Source organism: Cygnus atratus, chromosome 3, assembly GCF_013377495.2.
Source record: "Cygnus atratus isolate AKBS03 ecotype Queensland, Australia chromosome 3, CAtr_DNAZoo_HiC_assembly, whole genome shotgun sequence".
NCBI lineage: Eukaryota > Metazoa > Chordata > Aves > Anseriformes > Anatidae > Cygnus > Cygnus atratus.
The window spans coordinates 101,426,139-101,436,536 of NC_066364.1; the positions used below are offsets into that span (position 1 = coordinate 101,426,139).

The 10,398-nt window shown below is 38.6% G+C and overlaps 1 protein-coding gene across 1 annotated transcript in view; it reads right to left on the reverse strand.

The window, feature by feature from the left end:
- Positions 1-5,032, reverse strand: part of KCNK2 (potassium two pore domain channel subfamily K member 2) — a 125,932-nt gene extending 120,900 nt beyond the window's left edge. Inside the window, exon 1 of the mRNA XM_050709901.1 lies at positions 4,957-5,032. The gene's annotated coding sequence lies outside the window, so the exon portion shown is untranslated. The remainder of the gene's footprint in view (positions 1-4,956) is intronic.
- Positions 5,033-10,398: the final 5,366 nt, after the last annotated feature.

A 10,398-nucleotide genomic window follows, 5' to 3' on the forward strand; every position in this document is an offset into this window, starting at 1 on the left:
TTAAAATATTTTTTGTACTAAAAAGTAATTGTAGCAAGCTTGCTTTGCATTAAATACTCATTATTTCTCATAATTTATATATTTATTTATTATTAAATAAAGCAGAAGTCTGCTAACAAGTAACAGATAATCAAAGCTTGACCAAAGTCAGATAAATTATAATAACCGTTATAAATTATAATGAACATATACCTCTATAAAGCACAACTATATTACACATTAACATTTTTTGTGCTCTTAGGAGAGACTCTCTTAAGTATGCATATGCTAAACAACTGACTGTTTAAAATAAACTAGACTAAAATACACTATAGATGATCTAAGTCAGTTACTGGTCTGTGACTCCAGTGATGGTCCTTTTTTTCCTCTATCTTGCTACTTAGGACTTCTGAGAAAGAAATTAGAGTGATAATTACTGTCCCTAGAAATTTAAGACAGAATAATCGCATCAAATCGTAAAAACTTATTTATGTACTTTTTCATTTGTTCTGTTGGACCATTTGTCCAGGATGACTATTATATTCAATATCCTCAGTATATTAGCATCCCGCAGTAATGTATTTAACTTGGGCATGTTTATTATATTTATTAACCAAAGGACAAAAATAATAGAATGAGATGCAATAGAATACATACATCTTTTGTGTAGTTAGCAGGCAATATATTTGTTTCTCCTACATGTATGTTGATTTAAATGAGTCAACAACAGATTCTAAATCCAATACAATTTACTTGGTACAGACCACGTTCTGTGCCAGGGGTCTGAACAATCCTGAACTTAAGTACTGCTGTAACCATACAACTTTGCAGCCACAGTGAGAAGTTCCCACTGGAAAGCACCTGTATGCCTGCACTGGGGAAGGAAGAAGTGTCCTACACAGCCCTGCATCCATCAGCAAGAACTAAGTCACATAAAGTTCTGTCCACCTGTTGCACATGGCACTGGTGCATGAAATCTGGCTCATGTACTCCTGTTGTTTTCCCAGCAACTGAAGTATAAAAAGAGCTCTTGTGCAAGTGTGAAAAGCCAGAGTGCAGTTACGTTATCCGAAAGAGCTGGAGGACTAGACAAAGTACGGGAAACTTACAAAATGACCAGTGCTAGAAGGCCAGAGGCTCGGCAGCAGCTGAGACAACAAGTGCCCAAGGTCACCGTCGCTGGTGACACTCCTGGTGTGAAGCCATCAGGTGAGGACACGGGAGGCTGGCACAGCCAGAACATGGCACAGCCTATTCCCATTCATAGGGGAGAAAGGGTGCAGCTCCCAAAAGATCAGCCCAGACTAAAGGTCCAGCCAGCTCAATACCTACCTTTGAGAATAGACAGAAGTATGTACATTGAGCAGAGGACAACAGGGTAAGAAAAAAATCATCTCTCTTGGCAGACCCTCTCAGATGTATCACAATACAGTTACCTTTTTTTAAACCGATGAGTCGTCACTGTTTTACCCTGACTTACTTCATCAACACTTCTACTTTCCCCAGAGATGGGTTTAAGCCACAAACTTCCCATGCAGCTCTAAATTCCCCTGCATTTTCAGATGAGGATATATGCCACGAGTTTTAAATTTATTTTCCCATAACTTGGAAATTATTCTTACAAAACAATAGTTCTCTGCATTGTGAGCACACATTTTATTCTCTTAAACTGTGCACAATTGTACAATCAAGCTGGTTCTATGCTGTTTATTATTAGTTCTTATTATTAGGCATGATTTCACTTTGATCACATCCACATGAAGCCACTGTGGATCTGTCACAGGTATTCAGAATGACAGAACAACTGGCTTTCTTTTTAAATAGTGAATAGTGAAAGAGTGATGAAAGTAGAGAAAATGTGCATCCAAAATACTGCTGGAATTTAGATGCAATAAAATATCTAAAATGTTAAAGGATCTTAGGGCCTAAGGAGATCTTTTGTCTCCTGAATTATCATAGGACCTTTTTTTTTTTGAGTGTCAAACAGGACTGGGGTTGTAGAAAATACAGAAGTCATTTAGAGCATTGCAGTCTTCAAACAAAACATAGATGAAAATTGTAGAAACTCTGGAGGTCATCCTACTGTCATTGAAACAAATTGCAAAATTATTGCAAGACAGAGGGAGAAGAAGCCAGCTATCTGATAAGTTATTAAATACCAAGCACTATTTAAAAGTACACAATTTCTTTGATAGTCAGTCTTCAAAGCAATTTGTCATACACTATCTAGTTAATTTTCATAACGTAAGTACTGCTTCTACATTTTGAAAATAGGGTAACTAGGGACAATTTAGCAATCCTCTAGCAAAAGTGGGGTAACTAAGCCACAGGAGGTACCTCATTCTTTCTGGCTATGAATAAATGTCAGTATCAGTTTTTAAAACCAGAATTTCTTGGCTCCTTTTCTTGAGGAACATATCCAAAACTCTATCTCATTTTCTATGCGGCATGAAAACAGAACTAAAACAACACCAGCATCTTCTACCTTGTACTATGCATTTCCCTTCATTTTAAAAATATTTCATATAATTCTATTCAAGCTAAATGGAAAGGACAGTCTGGATCAGAAAGTGACAAACATAGTACTCCCCCCCCAAGGTCATACCCTCATTTATTTTTATGATGCCTGCACTAGACTGCCTGCTAAAATATTACCTTATAGGTTAACTTCAGAAGATCCTGCTTTTGCAGGTCTATTTGTATTAGCATGCAACAAAGTCATATAAGGCTTGCTAACCTTTTGATCATCTCTGTACACCTTGTGGGCAGACAGCAAGTACAACCAACTCAACTCAATCCCTTACCTCAAAACTGCTGAGATCCAATAATTTCATATCTTTGTAACAGGGAATTCATCTTTAACCCACAGCACTGCAACATTAATTGAATCTACAGTGGGCTTAATGTCTTAGCAAATATCCCAGATTAAAATTTCAATTACTTGTTCTATCTTAATAGCAAAGAAATGATAATAAAATAGCTATAGGATTAAGTAGTTATTGCCTAATGCTTCCAGTCTTACTATGATTTGTACAAATTCGTTACAGGTATTTCCAGATCCCAATTCTCACAGAAGAAAAATTTAACTCATTTTTGTTCAAAGATAATGCATTATGACAGGAAGCATTCCTAGTGATGCACAGGTCCTAACAAAAATAGCAGCTGGATTGAACAGAGGCAGTGTGCTCCTTAAAGACATTTAGCAAATGGGATTTTCTTGTCAGTGTGCACCTGCCATTTTTAAGTGATCCCTCCTGAACCTCTGCAAGAACTGGGCAGATGGCGCTAGGTATTTCCTAGGGTTATGGACACCAATATCTACAGGTAAACATAACCATGCTAAGCATGTTGCTTTTAACAGACTAATATAAAAATATGATCCTCATTTATTTTACAGAGATGTGCATAGTGGGTTTCATTTTTCTAATCTGTGTTAATCGAGCATAAACTTGACCTCAGCATGAAGCTACCATGACCAGAAAACAATGGCCTCTTTTAATTACTTATTTCCCCTTCTGTTTAGACCAGTGAAGTGCATTAAAATGTCTTTTAAGTTGGGGTATTCCATGTCTTGTTAAATGCCTGTGACTCTAGCATTTATACCCACTTCACAGTCCTTTTATAGCTTCCTGTGCAGGTAAAGTGGGTTTAGGACAAATGAGAGCCCAACTCCAAATACAGAAAGCCATGTTTAGCGCTGTGTTTGTTACCACATTAATTTCCTGCATTCTTGTTCCAACATGAATGTCATTTCCCAGTGCAGAAGAGCTTCAGCTGTAGACAGTTCACAGAGATTAGCCTCAGGCCACTAATATTCTGGAATAAAAATGTTATTCTTTCCTTTGAGACCCATGCCATCTCTGGAATGAAGGCTGATGTGTCAGCATACAGACAAGGATGCTAAGTGTACTTTTTGGAGCAGGCATTCCCAACATTTTCTCAGCAATGGGAAAGATTATTCTTTCTGTGGCATCAGTACTGGAATTACATATTTTCAGAAGCAAAGGAATGACTTTGAGGAATGATCAGTTCCTCTCCTTTATTTCCCACTACCACCAAATGTTTCCAGCCCCTTCCCCTTACTCTTGGCAGGTTGACCACTTTCGTTACCTCCCTATTTAAAATTGTGAGGGAGGAAAGAATGTTTTATTGGTGCCAGGGAGGAGTGGTTGCAAGGGACAAGGGAAGGGAATGAGAAGGAAAAAAAAAAAAAAAAAAAGGGTGAGTGGTTAGGTTTGTTTTAGATTCCCTATCTGTGCAATAAAGATCCACACCACATCATCATCTCATAGCACATATTGTCTCATGTAGAGTTAAATCATTTTTTAATTTGGAAACTTAACATTCAGCAAGAATGCTAGCTGGCAGTACACAGCAGCTCCTTCATCCAAGGAAGGATTCATATCTCCAAGAAGGACATATTCCTTCTGCTGTCAGTGAGCCATTTCCTACTTTGTGCCAACAAGTCTGCTGAAGGCCTGTCAGTCAAGACAAAACACAGAGATCCAAAAATATGGTGTACATTTGGCCATAACTATCCCCACAGTCAGCTACAGAACTATAGGAGATAGCGATAGTGATTGTGGAAGTTATGGGAGAAAAGGTGATCTCCAGTTCACCAGAGTGCACGAACGTGGAGGAGATATGCCGCTTTTACCATCCTGAATGCACCTTACCTCCACACCCACATTCACACACGTCCATAAAAAAACAGTGCTGAAACTCCCAACGCAACAGGCTGCATTGCACTGCAGCCCACTGTGCTACTAGACCCATCCTTCCACACTCATCTGGGATGTGTTTTGCATGCAGCCTGCCCATCCTCACTGTACAGCACCGCATGCAAGGCTGTCCCTCTCTCACACTGTCCTTGTTTCAGTTTTGGCATTTCCTAAGCTCTCCTGCTTTTCTCAGTCCCTCTGTGGAGGTGAGGTCACCACTGTATCATTGCAATTGTCCAAGGGCAGCCATTCTTACCTTCACATCTTGCACTGGGGTCTTCACCAACAGCAGCTGACATAGCTCATGTGACCCATGATCATAAGCCATGTATATCATGCATGGCATTGGCTTGGTTGGGAAGAAGCTTTATTTGGAAACAGAAGAGTGAAGAGACAAAGACGTATGTACCATTCATCTCTCAGATATGTCTGGAGGTACATGTTGCTGCAACAGATTTACAAGTAAACCAATATTTTTTTTCAATTTGTTTTCAGTGCTCAGGGTTATTTTTGGCCAGGAATGTTATTCTTTGAGTGTCTGAGCTCCTCTGGAGGCTTCTTCTTCCTGTGAACCATGACTGGTTCACTGAGCAGCCTCCAAGTCCTGTGTGGTAAGCTATCAGTTCCAAGAAGAATGAGTCAAGTGTTTGCCCACATGAAATTCATTCCCTGTTATTTTAGGAAGAGGCAGAGAGGCTCATAACTCATTCTCATCATTGCTGGGAAGCAATCACCAGGTCTCTTGCACAACGCAGAGAAGAGGGCTTCATAGTGATTTAAGCAACATAATGTTACAGCCAAGGTAACACATGACATAGCAATGCCATGGAATGTGCCATTGTCATAAGAATTAAATACTTCAGTGGATATTCCTGAACTTCACTTCAACAGGGATCACTCATCTGCATCCAGGTTGAGATTTTTTTGAAAATTTCATAAAACAGACTCTGCTAATTATTTTTAAACAAGTTAATGAAATAACTACATTACTAAAAAATCATAGCAATAATCTGAATCGCCCTCAATACTGTGAATTAAATCCCACAGATATCCATCAGCATAGTCACTTTTCCTTTAAGCGTGAAGGGCTTGGAACCCTGTAGTCCTGGGTTTCCTTTTGGAAAGGGTAAAGCTCAACCTGCAAAACTGTATTAGATCTTGCCTTTCTCTAAAAGAGACTAAATCTGTGTTAATCCTTCCTTTAGCTGTGCAGATGGATATTCTGCAAATAACGTAGAAAAGCGATACTCATAAGAGGCCCAGGTGAAGGTGTTAAGCCCCCCACTCCAAGCCTAACCTCATCACAGGGCCTAGAAATAATCTCCTCTACTTGAGTGCCACTGCAGAGACTAAATTACTGCAGTACTCCATATGGCTGGAGGATGGGTTCATCCAAGCTGAGGTACTTTACAACCATAATGCCTAATTAGCTTCATGACTCCAGGACCTACCGGAATCCACCAGCCCTGTTTACAAAGTCTGAGAATGATGGTGTGCCCTGAAACTGGGCGTCAAGCACAGACTTCTTGCACCAACTCCCAAATCTTGCCTTTTCTTATGGGGTTGCATTTAGCCATGTAGTTTCCTATGAAGGTTCGAGGGACAGTGTGCAGACGCACACTGAAATAGTAAACAACACAGAATACAATGCCATAGAAAAAGAGAGTGGCAAATGGTAACTGTAGCTGCAGCTGAGGCTAAATTTATTTCTAAAGCTTCTCTGTCAACAAGCTATTTAAGGCTTGTTGCTATATTTTTATCCTTCCTGCTGGTTTGAGTTTCTGGATCATTACTGCAAATTAATGATAAAGATATTAGTAAGATTAGACTTCCTTCCAGTGGTTGGAAACATGTATTTTAGAAACATGTTCCTCTACTATTTTATTGCAGCCAGAAATTAAAGGTTTCCAAGAATCAAATCAGGCTATTTATATATTAGACTGAGAAACACAAAGGATAGACATTACTTTTAAAATTTCAGCAAGAAGAGTAATTTATAATTGCACCATTAAGATGTACTCTGGAGGTAAACGAGCAGATGTAAGTACATTTGTAAGTACCAATCAGATTATTTTGGTTATGAGTGAGAATACAGATTTTGTATGGTATGTAGTTTGTACCAAATAAAAAAGACTTTAAAAAATAATCTGCAGTCTTTACGGTGTGTTTGAATTTGCAAGGTGCTTAATCTCCACTAATGTTCACAGGGTAGTCTAAACATTGGCAGTTGGTTTGTTCTCTTGAGTAGTAAAACTTGTGCTGTAGAGAGCCCCTTAAGACAATGGACTCCTTCCTCAGTGATAAATTTGTTTGTGGCAACCACAGACAATAATATTTTTAATTTCCTGTACTGCAAGTAGCCTTCACCTAATAGATTGAATGTCATATTGATTCAAATTGGATCCTTTGCTACTGCGATCACTTCACAATGTAAGAGGTCTGTTAGTTAAACTCATGTGACTGCAGCTTCCTGGAAAGAAAATTTACCATAGTAAAGCCACAGAAAACTGCAGAGAAAAATCCAAGCACAGTACACCCAGCTTATAACGTCCACTAAAAAACACACAGGTGGGAAGAAAGCAGAGGACTAAAGGATAACACAAATTTCTAGGAAAATCCCACAAGTTCATTAAGATTGACAAAGGTTAGAAGTCTCCAATTATTTATGTTATAAATATTTATGCTTCTAAAACCTCTGAAGAGTTTTTGCAGCACATTTACATTTGCAGTCTTAGTCTTGATGTTTGTTTTACTCCAGCATTGCCAGCCATGTTTGGACTAGCCCTGTACACAAAGACTGTGACTAAAGAGTGTAGTCAGGCAGCTATAGAAGCTCTTCAGACCTCTTTCCCTGCAGTGATTCGGCAAGAGGGAGACTTCTATAGATTGGTTTAGGTTTTAAGATGAAATAGCACCTCACTTTTGCCTCCCTTACCAGTCTTTTGGGGTGTACCGCATGGAAGTAGGGAAAAATTCCCTGGTGTTAATCTGTTTGTGCTTTTAAGATAGAGGAGGTGGAGAGAAGTGAAGGAGGGAGGGAGAAAGGGAAAGAAGAAGGGCAAGCTGGTTAATGTTTTTCTTTTGGCTTGTTTTTATGAGTCACTCCACTAAGTATTTGCATTAGCAGGTCTCCTGCTGCTGCTAGATCATTCAATTGTTTGTTTAGTTGCTGTGTCTCTTGAAAAGTCCAACAACACTGAATTTTTATAAATCTCAATAAATCTTATAAATCTTAATCTCAAGCGACATTTGCAAAACCAAACTCTGAGTACAACTATAACCAAATTCCTTTGAAAGAAGGAAATTCCTTCTCTCTTCAGGTAAGAGACTAATATTGCTTAGAAACATATCAAATTAGATTCTGCATAGGCACTGAGATTTTCATTTCCTTACTCCTGCAGAATAGGGTCATCAGAAAATCTTGCTACTGAGTTGAACAAGATTAGGACTGTAAGCAAAACTTTACCACAGCCAGAATGAAAAACAGCAACTAAGTCTGAGGAAAGCAAAGGTAGCTTTCCTACAAAGAAAAAAAGCAAAGCCAGCTTTTTCTGTCTTTATGAGGATAACCAGCAATTTTTTGTTTGATGTCTTTTATCTCTTGGTTATTCTTCAACCTTCTCAATTTCTTTGTTTTAACAATTTGCTTCCAATAAACTTTTTTTTTCCCCCTTTTCAAGAGTGCCAGCATAAGATATGTTAATTAAATACAAGCTAGGAACCTGTCCATTAGATTAAAAGGCAATAAAAGCTTCAGAACTTACCTGTTCACAGAGAAGGATGGTTCAGACAAGGGATTTGTGCTATGTGAGAGACTGAATCCCAAGAGGAGCATTTGTAAAGGAAGCTCTTCAAAATAGCTCCATATCTTCTTCACGAGGTGTTAATTTCGTTTTTCCTTTTCTTCAATCAAAACAACAACTGATAGGAGAAAAGTGGCTGTTTAAAAAGACATAAAAGCCTTGTCCCGGTTTTGAAAGTATCAGCACATTAAGAGCAACTTTTCTTGATTGCAGACTTAGGATCTACGCAACTTTCTCTTAAGCACAGTTCAACCCCAAATAGCAAGTGTGTATAAATGGTATCTTCTTACTTATCGTATCTGTTCCCTGTGTGAATTCAGAGATGCAAGTGCTGACTTCAGTAACAAAAATACTTTTTTTTAAGTTTCTTGTTATTTTTGCTGCACCAACATAACTGAGGGAATATGAGCTATAGCTCTTGTCTATCACCAACAGAACCATGGGATAATTAAAGGACTAGTCAGTTATTTGCATGCAAATTAACTGCCTAGGTGAAATTTAAAACATAGCTTGCCCTTCACAGCATTTGTCACCTCTAGTTATCTGCTAGAAGACATGAAGCTAGCAGATAAAATGTTTAGTTGCCTGATTTAATCTGAAGACTGTTAGGGAGATGAAGTTTCTCCTCCACTTGCCACCTCGGCATATTTTATTTTGAAGATGCTGGAAATATTAAATGCAATTGTCTAAAGCTGGAAGTTTAAGCTCCTTCCTGTACAGCTGTTGCTTTATTATGTATACCTTCTTGCCCTGTCTGCCACTTTGGCTCAAGAAAGCCTTAGGGAACGGATGTCACCACAATGACTCTGGAACAGCAGTGACACTCTCTACTTAAAACTTATAGCAAGACACTGCTGTAACTTGTCTTCTGCAGTTTATACTATTTTCCAGAGCATGCTATTGATGTTTAAAACCCTTTAACTATACATAAGAAACACCAACAATCAGTATGCTATACACAGGGTCATTCCTCATCTCTTGCTTTATAGCAGGTTTAATACTAGTTGGAACAAAGATGTTCATCTGCAGTGGCTAGAGCACAATGAGTAAGTATATACAATAACAAGCAGTTAACTAAATATTCCTTTAGGTGATATGGTAAGAAACATTCTGGGCTCTGAAAGCACCACATTTAATCCCTGCTAATAATCCTCTGAAGGGTTTGATTCAAAATTACATGAGCCTGTGCAGTTGCTCTGCCTATGGTATTCGAACCTTTTCTGCATGATACTGTGGCCTGTAATTCTTCTACTGCAGGTTCTTCAGTTTCAGTTTAGCTGTGGCACAACTTCTCAACAGTTTCTTTTGGAGATAACACAATCTGAAATGGAGGAGAAACAGATATCTGAATAAGTACATTTTTAAAGAACTGCAGAAAATATCCAAGTAGTGTTCACATGATCTAATTTATCCTTTGGTCACCCAATGCACATAATGGACCCCGGTGAGGAATGTGTGCGCCCTGGGCTATCCATCGGTTCATTACGCACATGCAGCTCTTGTTAAGTTCAATGTAAATGTAACGTACCAAGGAAAGGGAGGACATATCCTTCAGGGTGAATGCACTTTCTCAAAAAAAAAAAAAAAAAAAAAGAACTCCTGCAATAATGCTTTTTTCTAAGATGTTAAAGACTGGATATTGAAAACTAAGCACTTTGATGACTGACATGTATGCTTCAATTATTCATATCCCAAGTAGTAGCGTATCATTCTGATGACACAGAAATTTGCTTTCCTACAGGCTCCTTGCCCATCCAACCACATCCTTAGCATCAAATGTGTGGAGTGCATTACAGCTTCTGAAATTGTATTTTTTTATAACACCTTCACAGAGAAACACTGCCAGGACGCACATTTCCAAGCGGGCTGCTCAGCCTGTAAACATCGCTGATCTG